The sequence below is a fragment of the Myotis daubentonii genome, chromosome 4, assembly GCF_963259705.1.
Source record: "Myotis daubentonii chromosome 4, mMyoDau2.1, whole genome shotgun sequence".
NCBI classification, from domain to species: Eukaryota; Metazoa; Chordata; class Mammalia; order Chiroptera; family Vespertilionidae; genus Myotis; species Myotis daubentonii.
This window is the reverse complement of record NC_081843.1, coordinates 96,144,420-96,160,241: the sequence shown is the minus strand read 5'-3', so window position 1 is coordinate 96,160,241 and position 15,822 is coordinate 96,144,420.

The following is a 15,822-nucleotide window of genomic DNA, read 5'->3' as shown; positions in this document are numbered from 1 at the left end:
TACTAGAAATATATAAGAACATAATGAGTAGACAAAGAACAATGTTACAATTGTGGAACCTTTGCTTTTCTATAGTGAACCTTTGATTGTGTGCATAGAAGTATTGTGTGTCTTTCTGCAAAACTTTTACCCAGCTGTAGATTTCAGTACAGGATTCTTCAAAACCATTAATTCAATTTCATGCCTATAATTGCAGTGACTAAGAAAAATTTTCTAGGAGAAAATACTCTATTTGAAAGAATGAGTTATGTTTATCAAAGCTACATCTATCTATATCCATATCTATATATCTATATACCTATATCTATATCATCTCTAACTCTGTCTCTGTCTCTAGCTCTATCTCTATCATCTATCAAAACCTATGTAATAAATGACTTAAAATTTAAATTTTTCAGAGAGGGCAGGTAAGATGGTTTTATTTTCTTTGGGAAGAACTCTGTTTTTCTATTGAAGGAAAATGAGGCACAATTTTCCTTTATGCTTTATTTCAGATAAAATTAAGGAGAAAAGTGAATACTCAGAAAACATAGGTAATTTTCCCCTAAAAAAATATAAAGCTCAGAATGTGTTAAAATTAAAAGGAAAATATTTGCTTAAATGTTGTCCAGAATAAGCCTTTAGTCCTGAGTATATTTCGGTTTCTAAAGGTGACAATTTTAGATCCTTTCTAATCTCCTTTAAACATTCCCTTCCTTGGAAAATGGAATCATTGACAACATTATTTTCAGAAGCTGGCTTTAAGGAGCACCCACTGAATCAGCTGTTTTTGGGCTCCCAACTGAAGTAGAGTGTAATCAAGCTATTTTGCATCTGTGGATGTATTCTGGCGTTTTCACTGCCACAGTTCTTTGTTTGTCAAACAATCATTTTCTATAATAAGGGAGCAGGGTGTAAACATGCTTTTCTGTAATTTCTCTTTCTCTGATTATCTAATTTTCCATAGAATGAACATGAAATTCTGACGAGTTTCACAACTGCACAGTGTGTATCTGATTAGATAGTTAATGAAAAGAAAGTGAAGCTTAGCAGTGACGTATTACAAAGCAGGGATTTGATAATCTTTTTGGCACATTTTCTTATCTCCAACATTTTCACTAAGGGGTATTTCATATTATAAAATGACACCAATTTTCCACCTTACCTATAAAAGTTATGCATTCCATTAAATGTTGCTGTATGGATGCTGTCCTTACACCTAACTTAAATATTTCTTAGATCTTCAGACTTCATATTAGATCCTAAAACTTCCTATTATTTATTGCAGAAGAATTTACATCATGTGATGTAACTTCTGACTTACATAGCTTTGATCAACTTAAAAGAAATACGTTAAAAACTGAGATCTTACCATGACATACATTGTCCCACATAATTTAATCTGTCACCATCTCTCTAGTCCAGCCGTGGGCAAACTACGGCCTGCGGGCCGGATCCGAACTGTTTGAAATGAATAAAACTATTGAAAAAAAAAGACCGTACCCTTTTATGTAACAATATTTACTTTGAATTTATATTAGTTCACACAAACACTCCATCCATGCTTTTGTTCCGGCCCTCCGATCCAGTTTAAGAACTCATTGCCCCCGAGTCAAAAAGTTTGCCCACCCCTGCATTCTACTGTTCTCACCTTTGCTCCTGGGCTTCTGTCACACAGCCTTTGCCACCCTGAAATACCTCCATCTCTGAAATACACACGTTTTGCTTCCTTATTCCATTTAGGTTTGAACTGAAAGACTATCACTCTAGGGAAAATGTATATTCTCCTGCTATCTGAGAAGGTATTCACTGTATGTATCCCCTAAATCTGCTTTATTTTTGCCTTATCATTTGTATGAACTTGAATTATCTCCCCATATTCTTATGTTGAACTCCTAATCCCCACTACCTTAGAATATGACTATATTTGGAGATAGGGTCTTTAAAGGGGTAAAATGAGGCCAGTAAGGTGGGCCCTAATCCAATATGACTGATGTCCCTTTAAGCAGAGGAAATTAGGACTCAGGCACACACAGCAAAGGCCATGTGAAGGCATGGAGGAGATGGCATCTATAAGCCAAGGAGAAGCCTCAGAAGATCCCTATCCTGCTGAAACCTTATCTTAAATTCCTAACCTCTACTAGACTGTGAATAAACAAAGTTCTGTTGTTTAAGCTACCCAGTCTGTGGCACCTTCTTATGGCAGACATAGCACACTAATACAGCACTTAATCATTGCAGTCACGTGCTGCATAACGGTATTTCAGCCAATGGCCTCCACCTACCTAAAGAGGTTGGTTCCATAGATTATAATGGAGCTGCATTTTCTGTAAGAAATGGAAGGATAGGTGGTTCACAAGAAAATTTTTTTTCTCTGACAGAAGCACCATCCACGGGGCTCGCAATAGATTTCTTCTCTCACAACCCCTCAATTTTGAGTACACTGTCTGTGACCTGTCTCAGCACAGAGGAGTCCATCCCCCCGGCACTACACATTCAGAGGGGCCTACAGCCCACAGGTCTAGTGTGATGTCTTCAAAGAACGTTGCTGTACATTCTTTGTTGAGAACCTAAGATCTTGTATAAGGACACAGGTCCACATGACCTACATTAATAAGTGCTAGGTGTCACTGCCACTTTAGTAAAAGCTTTCTGTGGTACTGTGGAGTCAGCCTGTCCCTGTACGTTGGAAATATTTTCAGGTTACAATGATGTAAAGCATAGATAAGTTTTATGTCTTCTATCAACTAGGTGCCAGAGAGAGCCCTTTGTGACAGATAGGGCCAGTAAAACCAAAACCAAATTTCCAAAGTCAAAATATTGGGTCCTCAGTTCTACACCGTCTCCATCTTCTTTTTTAATGAATACCACCAAGTTTGTTTGTTTAATCTAATCATTGCTACAACATGCAATTGTCAAAACTACATTGCCAAGACAATCCCTAACTTTTTAAAATATATTTTTATTGTTGATAGTATTACAGATGTCTCCTTTACTTCCCTCTTCCTAGTCCCTGCCTTGCACCCCCTACCCCCCCCAAGTTTTCACCACATTATTATCTCTGTCCATGGGCTATGCATATCTTATATCATAAAAGGTTAGCAACCGAATGGCAGAATGACTGGAATGACCAAAACAACCATGGCCCCTCACTTTGGCCCTGCCCCCAATCAGCCCCCATCAGGGCTGGCCAACTGGATCCCACCAGTGCACGAATTTGTGCACCGGGCCTCTAGTAAGTATATAAGTTCTTTGGTTTATCTCTTTTCATCCTCCCATCCCCCACATTGAGGTATGTCAGTCTGTTCCACTCCTCCATGCTCCTATTTTGTTGGTCATTTCATTTTGTTCGTTAGATTCCCTATCTTTCTTTATCTCTTCATTCTGATTTCATATTCTGATCCTCAGGCCCCCTTCCACTCCCTCCTGACAGTCAATATTATGGTGATTTATGCTTGACCCCACCAGTTTCTCCTTGATATTTCCAGTTAATCCAGTCCACATCCCTCTTCATGGAGCAGCACTGACAGTTTCCATGGTACATTGCTGACTGTGGCAGAAGGAAGTAGGCTGAGGAAGGAATGTCTGATAAAAGGAGAAGATAATTCAATTTGATTCATTTCACCCAATATTAACTGAACCCCACTCTGATATTCACAGTGGGCTTAATGTCAGAGTGAGCAAAGAGCAGGGTAGCCCTCCTGGATTCCAGTCAAAAGACCTTTCACGTCACTTATTAAATGTATGAAATTTATAATGTTCTCTCATCATACCAATTTCCTTATTTGTGAAGTAACAATGTTAACAAAATATTATAATTATCGTTTGGATTGAAATTAAATGTTACAGTGAATTTTAAAATGAAAACGCTATGCAAATGTCAATGATGCATAAATTAGCTAATTCTGAAGAGTTTTTCAGAGGCTGAATTTTTAACCAAATTTTTTTTTATTTTTTTTAACCAAAATTTTAAAAGTTAAATTCAATTTTAGTCACATGCATAAAGTTTCTCAGGTCTGAAAATTAACTTAAGGGATTATTTACAATTTGATGGCACAAGCATTGCAAAGCACTTTTATTGTTTTCTGAATTAAGTGAGAAAGATAGTGAGTGAACATGACTGCAAGAAAGCATTAATGTGCCAATTATAAATATATTTGTAGAAATTTTGGAGGGATAGAGATGATTTTTATTTTTAAAAAGATCTCATTTTAATTCTTTATTCTCTCATTTTTTGCCTCCTATAGCAAATAAACAGGGATACATTTTGCTGGTAAAATGCAATTGACTGTCTGGGCTGTACTAGATTACAGATCTCTAATGAAGGCAGATTACTAATTTTGTGACCTTGAACAGTTTATTTGACTCTCTATAGCTATTCCTCTTGAACTGGAAAATTAAATCTAAGTAGAATCTCAGTGCCAAACAGATGCTACCTTTGGCTGAAATTGTCTTGGGTAATTTATAAAATAATAATTAATAACTAAGAGCCAGTGCCCAGAAATTATGCAAGCATATCCATTACCTCTGTACATAAACAAAATCAATTTTCATTAAATATGCTAATTCCACGTAGCATCACTATCAACGCTTTGCCAATTCCTGATTAGGCATTATGTCTTATTTTTGAAATCAAGCAAACCATTTTTCCTTATTTGTTTTGATTACCTTCAATATGGCCCATCCTAATTGTGTTGAGAACAGGTGCATTTGTGTTGCTAAAGAAACCAAAATAACAGTTTGAAGGTAAACCTTTTATATGCCATACGGTACAATTATTTCATAGGGATACCCAGCAAGGAGTATTCTAAAAGTGCCCTTACTGTAATTACAGGCCAAATAGGGAGTAAATAGGAAATCAGGGATTTATAGATGATGATTTCCAACAAAATCTTTCAATTGAATTAATGGATACTGATATTTGTAGATATTTGAGAATTTTTAGAATAAATTCACTAATTATTTGGAATTTATTCCTGCTCTACACTTCTACTTTTTTCAGGTAAATATATTTTAAAAGAAATGATTAACTTCACTCTTTACTTAAATGTATTTATATGTTCTGGATAATTAATTGAATTTATTGCTTCAACAATATGATGGCTTCATTATCAAGAATGTCAATTGAGAGAGATTTTATTTACTTATTAATTGGGTTCAAGAATGTTTTTAATTATTGATCTAAATAAAATTAGTAATTGATCTATTTAGTGTTCACTACCATTATTAGCACCCAAGTGATTTTTTCATATAATCCTTATATCCATTATACTAGCTGACACTATTATTTTAATCTTAAAATCAGGAAATCAAAGATTATTCAAGCAAAGTAATTTTTCCAAGGCCAAACATTTAATAAACTAGTGAAATGAATTTTAAAACTATTTTTTAAATAGCAAAGTCTGAGTACTTCATTCTATAGATACCTATTCTTCAGGGCTGCTTAATTTGCATATTATTAAATGTTGCTTATCACTTAGCAAATAAATAATCCTGGAGCAGATGTTAATGTATTTGTAAATGTTATTTTAAATGTCTTGGTATCTTGCCAGTTATAATTTATTTTTCAATGAAAAAGTGTAATGTTAAGATATATGATGTAAATAGTAATAAATTATTTGTTAGAGTAACAATATTAAAACATATCTGAATTTTAATTGTGTATAATATATGGAGATAAAGTTTATCAAATAACAGAAAATATTGGACCTTTAAAACTCTCATTTTACTACCTGTTTCAATTCCTTCTTCTCCAAACAAATGATACATAATGCCTGTCACCTAGTTAAGCAATTTGCATTTGATGTAGTTTCTTTCATTTTGTAATTAAAAATTGAAATTGTTAGTAAATGATATATCATCATAACATTTTTAATTAGTGAATGAAGTGAGTCCTGCCTTTGGACTTGAGCTGCAACTCTTCCCTGTCTCCAGCCTGCAGGCCTCCCCCTTCAGATTATGCACACGTCAAGCCCCCACAATTAAGGAGTTTAAGCTTTAAAACCTCACTCGTGTGTGTGTGTGTGTGTGTGTGTGTGTGTGTGTGTGTTACTAAAGATGGGTGAGCTGACAGTGTATGATATATGAATCATTCCATGTAGCAGAGAGTCAAAGAATGTTGGAGAAATACCGATCAAAGTCAGCATCTTAAAAAAAAAAAATGTTACCTAAGAAACACATAGAAGATAACACTGACAATGGGTTACAGTCTTTCCCAGCAGAACCACAGATGACAGGCTGTACTACTGTACTACAATACCTAGATATCTGTCAAACTGTCTCTGAATGCCCGTCATCATTGATCCCCCACTTGACTCCATCTCATGGTACCCTATGGTACCCTATGGATGACTCTGTAGGTGAGTATATCTAAGGCATTTTCTTTCATATACATCACAATCTAAATCTCTTTCTGTAGAATGGAAGTCATGGAACCATGGTTTACTTATGTTGGACTCTGGTGTATTTTGCTCTAGGAAAATAATTCACATTTTCTTGTTTTGCTTTTTTAAAGCCCCAAAGTGCTGGGCAGTGCTTTGCAATAGCCTCTATAGTTCAACTGTTACACAGAACATCAATCAAAGATTGCACACATCCACTGCACTTTTCCCTTCCATCCTATCAGCCTGTAGTCGTAAATAAAAACCAAATGGCAAAGAAAAAATATGCTCCTTTTGTTGATAAATTTTTAAGTAATTGATGAACCTTAGAACACAATTTGATTATTTCTACTTCTTCTCTTCCTCCTTCACTTCTCCACTTTATTTTGAACTAGAGGCCCGGTGCACAAAAATTTGTGCACTCAGGGGGGGAGGAGGGTCCCTCAGCCAGGCCTGTGCCCTCTCGCAGTCTGGGACCCCTCGGGAGATAACGACCTGCTGGCTTAGGCCTGCTTCTGGTTGGCAGAGGGCAGGCCCAATCCCTAGGTGCAGCTCCTGGTCGGGCTCAGAGCAGGGCCGATTGGGGAGTTGGGGCGCCTTCCTGTCATGCACAGAGCAGGGTGGATTGGGAGGTTGTGATGCAACCCTCAGTCACTCTCAGGGTAGGGCCGATTGGGGGGTTGGGGCACCGCCCCCTGTCACACTCAAGGCAGGGTCCATGGGGAGGTTGCAGCGCCACCCCCTGTCATGCACAGAGCAGGGCCAATCAGGGGGTTGGGGTGCTGCCCCCTGTCACGCACAGAGCAGGGCCAATCAGGGGGTTGGGAAGCTTCCCCCTGTCATGCACAGAGCAGGGTCGATAGGGGGTTGGGGAGCTCCCCCCTGTCACACACAGAGTAGGGCCGATAGGGGAGTTGGGGCACCACCCCCTGTCACCCACAGCCAGGGCGGATCAGGGGGTTGGGGCACCAACCTCTATCACCCACAGAGCAGGGCCAATCAGGGGGTGGGGCGCTGCCACTCTCACACTCAGGGCAGTGCAGATGGGGAGGTTATGGCTCTACCCCGTCACACACAGAGCAGGGCCCGTGGGGTGGGGAGGTTGGGGCGCCGCACCCTGTCAGGAACAGAGAAGGGCTGATAGGGAGGTTGTGGCCCCGCCCCCTGTCACACACAGAGCCACAGGGCGATCAGGGGGTTTGGGCGCTGCCCCCTGTCATGCTGATCCTGGTGCTGGGAGGCCTCGCAGCTCTGCTGATCCGGTGTTGGGAGGCATATTACCCTTTTACTATATAGGATAGAGGCCTGGTGCATGTGTGGTGGCTGGCTGGTTTGCCCTGAAGGGTGTCCTGGATCAGGGTGGGAGTCCCCACTGGGATGCCTGGCCAGCCTGGGTGAGGGGATAATGGCTGTTTGCAGCTGGTCACACACCCTTCAGGGTGAGAGTCCCCACTGGGGTGCCTAGCCAGTCTGGGTGAGGGGCTGAGGGCTGTTTTCAGGCTGGCGGGTGACTGAAGCTCCCAACCACTCCTTTTTTTCTTTTTTTTTTTTTTATTCTGGGCCAGCTTTAGCTCTGAGGCTCTAGCTCTTAGGCCTCCACTCCTGAAAGCAGGTATCTGGTTTGTTTCGGTTCTATAATCGAAACAATGTATAACTCCAACTCTGAGATCCCGGCTGGCTGAAAGCAGGTTTCTGGGGTTTTGTTTAGCTTCTATATTTGTTAAAATGTTTCAAACTGCAGGCTCAGAGGCCGGAAAGGCAGGCGGGGAACGTTGGAGTCCTCCGTCACTGAAGCAAGCAAGCCTCATGTTAGTTTCAAGCTGCCTGGCTGCCGGCCGCCATCTTGGCTGGCAGTTAATTTGCATATCTCCCTGATTAGCCAATGGGAAGGGTAGCGGTCGTACGCTAATTACCATGTTTCTCTTTTATTAGATAGGATTGGATTTTAGTTTGAAATTTTATTTTTAATTGACAGAAATAAAAAAAAGAATCTTCATGTAGTAACGGTTATAAGGTAATAGTGGAATGATTTAAATATACAGAGACATTATGGTAAGTTGGTGTACAGAATAATTAAAAGGAATATGTATATATACTCTACCATTTTATGAGACTGTACCATTTGTCAAGCACTTATTGATGAAATAATGTATATTAACTTATTTAACACTCAAAAAATCTCTCAGAGGTATGTATTATCATAAATTCCATCTCCAGAGAAGAAAACTAATGCACAGAGATAGTTCTACACTTCTCCACAGTCCTCGAGTCCCACACTTAGAGATTACTCACTTTTAATAGTTATGTTCTCTTTTATCAGTATGACTGAACTTTGCCATAGTGTCCCACAAAATGAAAACAAAACTATATAAACTATTACTAAAAAATTAATTTGACCTTGGTAAAAACTTTAGGATGCTATACAAGTACTATAATTATACATTTTGCTTTTAATTATTTGAATCACATTAGCTGATTCTGAACACGTGTTTAAATCAAAGATCTGATATGATACACACCAAAATCTACATCACTTATAAAAACCATACATTATATGACAATCTATAAAGATAATACCACAGACCTTTAATTCACAAATACAAAATATTAATTTCTTTTATGTCACAATTATTACTTTTAGGTCAAACTTTGACCCTGCCATACACTTGATTGCTAGTCAGTCACCTTTGAAGAAAAAACGTGCCTATGGGACTGCTTGAGAAGCAGAGCTCGAAAGATTCAATACCCAACCTAGCCATTAATGTATGTGAAAGTATATTTCTACCGCACTGTAGAGATCATGTCTAGAGAACTACCTTCTATTGTTGTGCTGTTAAGTCATGCTATGTAGTGGTCACACTTGTACAATTAAAATGATTAGGTATATAATTTGCACTACCTTATTTTTAGAATTGTATTAATAATTTGCTCATTGATAGAAATCTTTATTAGAGAAAAGCGGATCTTGTGGATAAAAGTTGTAGAAGAATAAAAACAATAATGCTAAGCTGATCCTCTCTGGTAAGGAACAGGAGTTATAGACTATTTACATTTCTGTGACCCTAACTTTATAATAAAACATATTTGGCCAATAGCAGCAAAAGATGTTTGAAGTTATTGAAATTTTAAATAAAAATGTGAGGATATGTCTGAAATTGGCTAGGACATTGTTGCCAAATGAAAAAAAAAAAGCATAATTAAAAGAAATGAGAGAGGGAGGGAACATCCAGTTCCAGACTAGGAAGAAAAGATACAATTTTTAAGTTATATACGATATCTACTGTTTTAGCTAAAAATAGTAGATATTATATCTGAAACAATCATTTTCTCTTATTTCCAGAGCATGCATGGTAATGCTTTAAATATTGCATATATTAACTATATGAATGAGAGAAGATAACAGAATGATTACTGATTGGTATAAAAAAGTCAAAGTTATGTGATTTAAGAAAATGTACTTCTATAAGAATATTAATGATTGAAAAGTATACATGAAACAAAAGACATACAGAGAAAGAATATGTGAATGTGTCATTAAGTATTAAAAAATCCCAAATCAAGCACAAAGAGCCTAATGTAGAGTGATGGTCATAGTTACTGAACTTCAATCCATGGGCTGAAATCCAAAGGTAGATCAGACTGCTTTTTATCTGGAGCCTAGGCCCTCTCCTAAGGGGACAATTCAGTTCTGATGATGGCAAGACTGAGGCCTTCAGCTTCTAAAGGCTAGCCCTCTGGATAGGAAGTTTACAGAATGGCTGTTTTCTTCTTCAAAGTCATCAATAGAGTCTCTGTTACTTCCCAGCCACCAGGCACACCCAGATTAATTTTCCTTTTGATTCACTCAATTCCAAGTTTTTAGAAGTCTTTACAAATTTCTTCTCCATATGGTTACTTTTGCTCACAATCAAGGGTGGGGATTATACAAAGAGTGCATCTTAGATTAGTCTTCTATAACAAAATAGTGCCGACTGAATGATGTATAAACCACAGAAATTTATTTCTCACAGGTCAGGAGGCCAATAGTCAGAGATCATGGTGCCAGTATGGTCAGTTCTTGTAAAGACCCTTTTCTGGGTTGCATATTACAAGTTTCTCCTTGTATCCTCACAAGGCAGAAAGCAGAGAGAGGAAGCAAGCTCTCTCTTCACTCTTACAAGAGCACAAATCCCATTCATGAGGATCCCACCCTCACGATTTCATTCAATTCTAATTACCTTTCAAAGGCCTTATCTGTTATACCAACACATTGGGGATTAGGGCTTCCATATATGAATTTGGGGAGAGACAAACATTCAGTGTTTAGCTGAGTATACACTACCAAACAGGGAACAAATATCTTAGAGGGCATCTTACCATTCTGACTACCACAGTTCATCGTCTGGTCTTAAAGCATTACTTCCCTCCTACTTTCAGACATATTAATCCTGATGAGTTCCCAAGAGTGTTATCCCATCAGAGCAACAACTCAGAGTCTAAAACCTTATTATTTAAACCATCTAAGTATGGTGGAACAGGCATAGGATATCAGTTATAAACATTTGGTTCAAAAAGGAAAGCAATAGAATGTGTAAATGAGTCACTTGACTCTAAGATTTCCCACATGATTTTTCTTGATTAGGTTTCAAGGCCTGGAATAATTTTGCTGGATTCTCAGCTCTGTTTCTGTGATCTTGTTTCTACCATTTGAGACGTATTTTTCATTTTTCATGAAGGTATTGTGTTTGCAGCTGAGTAGTTTTATCATGTACCTACCTGCCAAAAGAATGTTGTGAGACTGAGAGCCTTGTTTTATTACATAGTCTCTCTGTCCCTTTCAGCCCACGCTGACAGTAGTTCTGTTGAAACAATTTTCTCAAGAGCTCTGTGAGCCTTCATGGATGTCAAGGGGATTAAATTCATTAGACAAAAGCCAATGCCACAAATCTTTCTGAGCTGATCTCTCTCTTTGGCTCCTGAAGAGTTGGCTGAGAGGCAATGTCCTTAAACTTCCTAGGGATGTTCTGGTTTATTTGAGAGGTGCTGTGAGGCAAACCCTTAATCTCCACAAGGCCTCTTCAGTCACTGTGTTTTCTGACCTTTTGATCTTTCTGAAGTTTTACCAAAATGTTGTACAGTCATGCCTGTTCTCTATGCCATGAATTCAGCAGTTATTTCCAAATTTAAGTATCTTTTGCTTTCTAAAAAAACTGAGCATTTTCAAAATCTTTCTTTCCTCATTCCTCAGGCTTAATGATTCTCCCTCAATTTATACCCTTCTTCTCATATTTTACTGTAAGCAGCAGGAAAAAAACAACAACCCAAAACAACAACAACAACAACAACAACAACAACAAAAAAAAAACCACAAGCAACATCTTTCTTTTGCTTGGAAATGTCTTTAGGTAACCCTAGTTAATGCCATTCAAGTTTGTTGTTCCATACACTAGTACTTGCAGGTCACACTTTTGCTAAGTTTTCTGATACTAAATAAAAAGGATTCCACCTCCTCAAGTTGTTCAATTCTTTTTCAACATGTTTCCCACTTCTTTATGAGTCTTAAGCATCCCATATCCAGATCTCTTCTACCATCTGTCCAATTGACTTATGCTTTCTCCATTATGCTCTCAAACTACCAGAGGTTCCTCCCACATATTAGGTATGCCATTACTTATACCAAAATCTGTATTAGTTTTCTACTTCTGTGTAACAAAGTATGACAAATTTTGCTTCTTAATGAAACACACACTGTACCTCATCATTCCAAGTGCTAGGAGTCAAGGCCTGTTTAGCTAAGTAATGTATCAGGTTCTCACAGGGCTATAACCAAGGTGTTGGCGAGGCTACATGTTCACCTGAATTTAAGGGTCTTCTTCCAAGATTTTTCAGATTGTTTATTCACTTTTTCATGGTTGTATGTTTTAGACTCTCAACTCCTAGAAGTTCCCAACAGCAGAAGAGTCCCTCTGACTCTAGTTCCTGTTTTACAGAGCCCAGCTGTTTAGCTTAGTCTTATTTATGAGACTTCTTTTTGATGAATTTAACATTGTACTAATAAACTAAAATAGCCTTTCTCCTTTGTCAGATAAAATAGCATAATCGTGGGGATTTTATTCATCATAGTCACAGGTCCTACCATCACTCAAGAGGAAGGTGGAAATCTTGGGGGCCATGTTAGAATTCTGCCCACCCATCAGTGAAACTCTCACTTCCCATTTTCAATCATCCTATGCCTTCTCAAAGTACTCCAAGCCTTAGTATCTGTAATCCCTGGGGATTATTTGAATATGTAATGACTCTACATTTTTTTTTCTATATTTTTCATGTGTCCTGGCAAGTTAGTTAATACTCTCAATTCTCTTAATCTACCAGTTGAAGATAATACAAACCCTCATCTCTCACAAGGAAGGAACACTATAAAGTCTTTGTAATTAAAGGATGATTTAAAATTCATGGTGATGTCTCCAATAAAAATCTTCTCATATCTTCACTAAAATAATATTAATAATATCACTGTTCATAATGGACTCAAATGGAAACAACCCAAATGCCTATCAATAGTAGAATGGATAAATACATTGTGGTATATTCTTCATACAATGACATTGTACACTGCAATGAGAGCAAATAAACTACAACTAAACCCCCAAATATAGAGGATTTCCTTACATACTATATTTAGGGGGGGAAGTCAAATATAAATTTGTGAAAATATTAGGTTTACATTTACATAAAGTTCAAAAGCAGGCTAAGCTAATGTGCAATATTCAGATTAGTATAACCCTAAAGGAAGGGATGAAAATGATTGGAAGGGAAATTATGGAGGCAGAATGTCCTCAAATAAACACAAACACAAGGTAAATGAGTATCATCCATATGAAGAATATGTTTATGACAACATGTTCTTTGTACATACAATGATTTTTAAATTATTTGATAGATGCAATCAGGCTACAAAGCATTTAGAATTACCTATCAACTGCTACATGTTGGAACATAAGCACACTTTCTGAAATAAAGCTGTCCCTATTATTTCCCAGGGATCAGGTAGAAGAAGAAGCTCTGCCCTGAAGCATTTTGTGCTGACACTTTCATTTTAACAGAGAGTTTGGGTTTATTATGGGAGCATTGCTTTATGCCCCATGGCAGTTCAGCATACTTCAGTAGGTCGGCATTGTTTCTTTGCATATATCTTTATTAAGGTATAAAATATAAATGATTATTTTAAATAACTTTTTAGCTCATTTTCAATCACTCTGTTTACACAAAACAAAATACATGTGGCATATTATATTTAACCTAAGAATAATCTCAAAAGATGTTTTTGAATGCAATTAAATGATTTAATTTGAATATTAATTGTAATGTGCCTTAAAATGTCATCTATCTTGACATGAAATCTGTTTCACATTTACTAGCAACTCTGGGAAATCTTAATTAGCATACCACATTCCCAATTTTGTGTATGTATCAACAACTGGTAACTGATTCCATCATCCCAATGGTAGTTTTCTGTATGGAGATTGATTAAATAGAGGATAGTTTAAACCAGTGATGTCAGAGTTCTTCAACAGTTAACTATTTACATTTTGTTCTTCCTGGCTCTGTTTTGGACTTTGGATCTTCTAATTGTATATATCCTCCTTAGGTGATCCAACTCATTGCTGTAGGCTATCTTATATAATAAAAGGCTAATATGCAAATTGTCCCCTCTACCAAGAGTTCGACCGGGAGTTTGACCAGGGGGCGGGGCTAGCCAGACCCCACCCATGCACGAATTCATGCACTGGGCCTCTAGTAAACTATATCTATACTCCTGACTTTAAAAAATATCATAGGCCACTATATAACTCATGGACTAAAACCGTACTGATTTTTCTCCTGGATATCAATTTTGATATTTTTATATACCTTCTCAAGGTATTTCAAGGATACTCTTTATTTCTTTTTTTTAGTAAGAATAATTAGCATATAACATTTTATTAGTATTGGATGTACAACATAATGAATTTAAAATATGTATGTATTATGAAATGATTACCAATATAAGTTTTTGTGATTGTTTTTTTTTTTAAACACCAAGGATGTTCTTTAAAATGATATATTTTCCATTTAATTTTTCCCTCCTACTGCTTACATACCATACCTTCAATGTCTTTAGAATAAAATGGAAACTCCTTAATAAGGCACTTCTTCTATCTGGTTCCTGAGTAGCAAGAAGCTTACTTTCAAACATCTCATGACTTGCAATGAGTCCTTTCACTTTATAAAATGACAAGATATTTGAGGATCTGAAAAGATGGGCCTTCTGGAATTTTATGCTTGAATTGGGTTTTGAAGAAAATATCTTCTGCATCCCTTTCAGTGTGTTAAGAACAAGTTTCATTTCAGTATTATTGTATATATGGCTTTGAGGACCACAGGGAGAGAAAGAGAAAATGGAATAGTTTTCTCACCATGAATTGTCTTTATGCTGTTATTTGCACTGATACACAGTTTCATTGTCCTAAACAATGATGCAGAATGTGGCTTTGTGTTTAAAACAAGTTGCTTTTCAGATAATAACAATGGGGTTTACCAGAATGTGCATGGGGTTTAATGAATATGTGTCTGCCACTTTGTGTAATTCGTTGCCTTGGCAAATTTCTTAATTACTCTGTGCCATAGAATTCTGGAAATAAAATCCCCAATTGGTAGATTTCTTTTTTTTTAAAAAATCTTTCCATGGAAAAAAAAAGTTTTCTGAATTGTTTTTTTAAGCATTGAGGGATTGTATTAATAAAGTTAAATGAATTAAAATCTTTATAAAAGTAATTATGCAAAACTCAGCTTAAACAAAAAGATTCATTTCATTCAGAATTATTTTATCTTTTCATGTTAAACTATTTTGTTTTCTGCTTTGCATACACTGTTTTGCATATTCAACATGTCCTATATGGTCTAGCACATATGAATGAGGAATATTTCATGAATAATTTTTTCTATAGTTCTAATTCCCAAATTAAAGTAATGCTTTTTTGTTGTTGTTTTGGAGTTAATCATGAGTTTTTATTCTGCTTATATCACAGTTAAACTGACTTTTATACACATTTGTGCTTGTGATTAAAAATAATTTATTTGTCTGATATTTTACAGCTAATCTGTCCATTTTAGAATGAGTTGTGTCTATTTATGACTGCCTTAGTGCTTAGCATTCTTCTTACAAAAATAGTACCAGTAAAAATGTCTAAGACTTATTTAACTGTCTAGATTTTTCCATATAGGCTTCTCTTAGATATCTTAATTAATTATTTCATTAAAAAACATAACCTCATTACTTGCCATATATCAGACACTTTTTTAAACCTTGAAATAAAAGATAGAGCATGACTCATTTTTAAGGAGATTACAGTGTAATGGTAGTGGGGTAGGTGCACAGGTTGTTGCGTTGCAACATTATAAGCTATGCAAAATATTAAAAATTTGAAATATCATACAAGTACAT